The sequence below is a fragment of the Macrobrachium rosenbergii genome, chromosome 53 (genome assembly GCF_040412425.1).
Source record: "Macrobrachium rosenbergii isolate ZJJX-2024 chromosome 53, ASM4041242v1, whole genome shotgun sequence".
NCBI classification, from domain to species: domain Eukaryota; kingdom Metazoa; phylum Arthropoda; class Malacostraca; order Decapoda; family Palaemonidae; genus Macrobrachium; species Macrobrachium rosenbergii.
The window spans coordinates 24,764,253-24,770,576 of NC_089793.1; positions in this window are offsets into that span (position 1 = coordinate 24,764,253).

Consider the following 6,324-nt stretch of genomic DNA (forward strand, 5'->3'; position numbering starts at 1 on the left):
ATTTGATATTAATATGCATATTGTACTATATATAGTGTGTGAATAATGTCTATGTGCTGGGTGATTTAAATGTCATAGAGAGAGAGAGAGAGAGAGAGAGATGAAATTGATGGTAGGTATGGCACTCATGGAGTAAATGAGAATAGAGTCTAGTGCAACGTGTTTGGAAATAGTAATGTTAGAAACATAGTGCATGGTTGAGAAATAATATTCTTAAGTATACTGCAAAGTACTGTACTTGGCAAAGGAAATACAGCAAGGGAAAAAGCAAATATTTTTCAAGTAAAAATAGAAAATGAGGGATTTCATCAATGCATGCCTGTGACAGGTCACTGATTACCACACAAATAATTTCCAGTTTCAAATGTAACAGAAGCTTGTCTGCTTTTGCATACTACATGATATCATTCCAAGTGAACAGTAGAAATATATGAAAATTCTGTACTGTTTATATTTCATCTTACAAAACTAATGGTCTCTCATTAACGCATGAATGTCTGAAAAATGAATCACAGTTACTCTCATAGAAGGTAATGCAATAGACAGCATCCAAATTGGAGCTAAAATTCTGGTATCATGTTTGTTCTACTATCACACCATCATCATAGTTGCTGCTATTACCAGAGACTTCCAAGTTGGGATTGTCATGACTTATGGATTTGTAGTCAGTAGATTTTTTTCATAAAAAAGGAGTCTCTTGTAAACTGGTGTGCCTTCAGATGAAGTAAGACTTGCCACTACCATCTATTACACCTACTAGGAATTCCTGTCTACACCACATTAAGTAATCTTACAACTACAGTTCACTTGGTCCCCATTCTTCAAAGCTCCCTGGATATTGAGGCCTATTCACTATGCCACTTTTACCACACACTGTCACTTCATTCATTGCAAGTGTGTCCTTCTTCCTTAGACTTTCTGTTACTGTATACCTCAGATCAAATTACCCTACCCCATTCTCCTACCACGGCACAACCACACGTCACAAAGCATCTTTTCCCTGTGCTCTGTACATTTTTAGTCCTTAATCACATATACATATGACAGGGGTATTTCATCTTAACAGCCACCACATGTTTCATTCATATTCAAAATTATTGCTAGAGTATTAAAATATTCCTGGAAGTGTAAGCAAAAGGTTAAACCAAGAGAGGAGGCCAAGCTCAACATGAATTGTCCCAGTTAGTTTAAAAATAATTACTTTTGTCAATAATGGGATACCTAAAACCTATTAATGACAGAAACAAATATTTTTTTAGTTATATTAAAGGTTCTTGATATGATGGACTTACGAGAAATGTAGACAAAGGCTGCCACCTGCCTGAGCAATATTATTCATTACTGTTACTTATTTTTACTCTCGTCACAAGGTCAACATTCTTCTCTTTCATTGTACTGACACAAATGCTTTGCTCTTATTTATAGAGGTCTAATATACTGTACATGGATTTAATACATGAATTCGGCAAAATTCATGACAAACTGAAAATGCTGAAGACTCATGACAAGGGGTTTTTGCACAAGACTCAATATTCTCTGGTAGATGGAATTAGAACAGTGTCATCAAAAAATGTTTTACTGTTATGCTGCATACACTCAAGACTTATCATCTAATCACTTTTCAAATTGGTAATGCACATGAAAACCATAAACAATTATACTGAAAATTTCACTTCAACTATTATTCTTTCTTGGAAATTTTCTACGCTTAACAACCGAACCAATCACAGCATTATCACCATAATTTTTTTGCTACTGAATCAGGGATGATAGCTTAATTGTTACATAATTTTGCTAAAGCTGCCATGTGCCTTAATATCTTAAACAAGACCCCATATTTTCCTGCTGATGAATTAACAACTGAGGAAAGGTATGTTCTATGTTTTCAATAGTCTGTTTTATTACAATTCATATTTTTTTCCAATTAATGCAATTCAAGTTGTCACTTTAATTGTTGTATTACTAACTACACTAAAATGCTTGCCTAATACTGTAGTCAAATAATTTAGAATGTCAAAAATTGTTTCTATCTAATGTATTTAATGCCTCAAATTCGCCCCCTCCTGAATGTTTATCCCTTTAACAATTTTCATTACCATTACAATGTTTTGACAGTTGGTTTCATGACGAGGGATAGATCTGTTCTATTTCTGATCATTAAAAACCAAACCTATTAGTTTCACTGCAATATCTCTTGTATACAGTGTATAAGGGACTATTTCTTATGTGTAGATAGGCTATCAATCCATGGCATCTATGTGGACATTAAGCCAGTAAGGGAGTGCCACCAAGGTTGGCCAAAAGGGCTTAATATTGAAAATTAAACCTCATTTAATAAACAGCATGATTAAAAATGTGATAATGGGCAAATAAAAAATGAAGATGCTGACGAAATGGCTTTAACTATTTTGTCTCATATACTGTACTTGGCATTCACTACCATACTAGATGGCACTAAAGGTTCTTTAAAGCATTTGTTCAGCCCAGCTGTATTACTGTTATCCTTTTACTTAACAGTGAGCAGTAAAAATGCTTTTTTCAAATTCAATGCCCACACTAAAACTAAAATTTAACAAAATAACCACACTCTGTAAAAATAAATCACTAAAATCCATGGAAAAATTAACTCTGTCAATTAGCCACACTAAAGATAAGAGAGGAAGTAGCAAATGATAAAACTTAATGGTACTACTGCCAGAACAGTCTGGGAACATGCCAGCACAAACTTGACAGCTTGGACCTTACTTAGCATATGATCTACTCACCTCCTCCTGCTCTCCTGCCTCCAGAGAATCTTTGTCTGTGAACATTCCATGACAAATGAAATGGGGACTACTGTAAAATTAATGAGTTTGTTAGGAAAAAAAAAAAAAAAAAAAGACCTGCACATTAACATAAGAATATGAATCACAGGAGTAAAAGGAAAAAGACATTCAAGCAGGAAACAATATACAGCACCATTCGCTCTTCAAATCTTCGGTTCACATTTCATTGTATTACTATAAGGATGTGGGGTTTTTCTCTACATGTCATCAACATGCATTATAGTATGCAATTTTTCTCACAATAGTGACTGAGTCTAAAATGTATGGGGCAGTAAAGGTTTTTACACTACTGTGATACATATCCCAAACCCTACCAACTTGCTCAGATAGGCATGACCTTTTCTAATAGTCATTCTAATACTGGCTACCATCCATAAATGGAGCAGTTTGACTTTAGGTTTACTGGTGCACAATTAGAACCATGTCTTACCAAAGAAATAAAAACATTCCCATTATCAAAAAATGGTGTATAACTACGAGACTTTACCCCATGAACTTCCCCTTAAAGCTTTTGGCCCCTATTTCCTCCCAAATATGTACATACAGACAATGTTTTCAGATTGCATAAGTATGGGGCTGGGAACTAATGTATATCCATTACTATAACTTGAGCATATTACCATAACAAAAAATACTTAAGAATTTTTTGTTATTTGAGGTTTGCTGTAAAACCAGCTAACTGTCAAATGCTAAATATCAAATAACGATAACACAATAGAGCCCCAAGTTTAGTTCACATATAGTTTTGGGCATCTTGTCTCCTTCTACCACAATGAGGAGCAGACAAGATACCCTGAAATTGTTTGTGAATCCTGCTTCTACACTTATCCTTGAACTTGTTTTATAGTAGTTGTTATCAAGACGTTAAGCCTATCTCAAAATGTCAAACTGAATAGTAATTTTTTCACGAACAAGGTATGAATATCTCATGTAAAATCTACTTAGTTAAGAGCCAATATACATGGTATATAACATAGCAGATTAACTTCCCATTACAATGAAAGTTATATCGGTGATATAACAAATGAAATGATTCCCAAAAATACTCCTAGGAGTCAACACTTCATATGAAATAGTTGCAGGAACAGCCTCAAGTCTAAAAATAGTTCCCCTCATGATACCCTCTCCATGACAATGCACTTAACATTAACCATACACAATGAAGCATGTACAGCTGAATTTCTGTTGGCTTTTCATAACAAGAAACTAACAACAATGCACAAACTAAGACCATCATCACAAGCAATTTAGATCCACATTTACAGCTGGTCACAAAGTCAAGCAAAAATGGCAGCAACCTTCAAAACATAGACAAGAGAAAGGAAGAACACTTTAAAAGAAGTACTAGAAAGACACACAAGATGACATATGAAGTCATACATAAAAAGCCAAGAGCAGGACAGAAAGGAAAAATTATTACATTAAAATAAGCAAACAGAGCACTATAGCAATCTCTATTACCAACAAATATGATCAAGAAAAGCTGAAAATAGCTCCCTGGAAAACAAAAGTCTGACCTGACTTAGATCCTGAATGAAGATCAATAATGTTGGGTATAGTATAAAGACAGTAGTCAGTCCGAAACTGTCAGTTGAGAAAAGATTCACTCATCTCCTCTAGCCAAAGTTTCTCCAGTCACCAGCACCATAGACTACCACCTACTTATATTTATTTCTGCTAAATAAATTAAAAGGCATCAGAAAAGTTATCAAAACACTTATAAGGTATGTGGTATACATAATCGAAACAACACTTATACCAAGAAAACACACAAAAAACTTCACACAAGACCATGTTAACACTGTAACCAGAATTTTGCATTATCTGCAAGCATACTTTAAATCTTTGAGAACAATACCTTCAACTGCAAGTTATTAGATCAAATTTTTTACTATTACAGCCAACCTCTTTGGCCCAGCCCTATTGGAGTCAAGTATTTTAATTTTTTTTATTTAATTTAACTATCTAACAATATAACAGTAATAATGATGTTTACCTCCAGTAAGCAAAAACGGTTTGATTGACCATCTATGCTCAAAATTAAAACAGACTGACCACACACAAATACTTTTTCACTCATGGCAGAACTTCCAGGAGTACAGCTAAAAGGTCAGTTTATCTGGAATATGTTCAATAAGAAGTGAAGGGCAAAGTTGACATAAAATTTGCATGATGTAAAAAATGCATGTATCCAGACAATACTTTCTAAGCACTGTTTAAGAGTAAAATGTTAGAAAATAGAAAGCTGTCTTTCTTAGTAGTAAATTTCCCTAACACCTGAAGTTAAATTATTTTCTAAGAACACAGTAATTCTACAAATTAAAAGCAAATAATGTTATGCAGTGGACAACAGTAATATTTAAAACTTTGATAACAATACTGCTTTGTCATTGTTATTAAGTTTCCAAGTCAATAAGAGGAGTCACAAATAATGTCAAGTAGCTTAATATCACAAATGGAACATTTCTTAACTGGAACTGTTTTCATCGTGCAGTTTAATGAATCCCCTGACACAAAAGAGATTAGTCTGAATAAAGGTACTGTATACTGTCAAACAAAATATAGTATGTCAAAAAAATAAAACTCTATAGATCTAATGACTTCATAAATTCAAAATGTTGAGGATTGACAAAATTTCCTTCTAGGAAATGTCAAAACTTGTCACTTGTGGTTGGCTAACATCAATAGAGACAAATAATGTTTGAGTGTTCATCTAGTGTAAATATTACATTTTCTGCATTTCACGATTTGGTTTGTGTGAGGAATTCATTAAATACCCACAGGATAAATAAATACAACCAACTCAAATGTAAGACACAATTACTTAAACATTTGCTCTTTTAAGTGCACAAACCCACAACTCAAAAGTTGGGTGTACGTAATTTGTTTTAATGCTACTGCAGCTTTAGATTGATTCTTCTACTGTCTGCCACTTTTAAGCCACTCACAGGAATGAGTATCTGATCTGTTCGTGAGAGACATGAAGACAAATATGTCTTAGGGAAGAGAAAATAAAGTAAATATGATATTCATGAGCAGGTGCCAAGTAGCAGTGAAAAAGTGATTAAAGTTGAGAGTGGGTGCTTCTAGTATGCTGAGAGAAGTAAAATAATTTATTACGTAATGTGTTTTCCAAGTATTTCACGGTAACTTTTTGTACGATGCACTTTCTGGGATCACTTTTCATCTTGTCAGCAATGAGCCACAATGAAGCCTAAGCTAACGAGTGAATCACCGCAACTGTACTGTGAAAATAGGGTTTCATGCTCTACAAATGAACCCAACCACTTGATACTCTACATCCTTTATGAGTGTTGCATACAAAAATACCCTTTAAGATCAGCTTGAACATTCTTCAAGTATCCTATAGCCTTTCTTCTGATTTATGCAGTATGCAGCTTTTCTTATCAACAAAAAACTGCACTTGCAAGTTTTTATCTCCAAAACTGTTTAAAAAACCCTATAGTTTATTAGTGGATTCTAGTGTTAGCAAATTCCT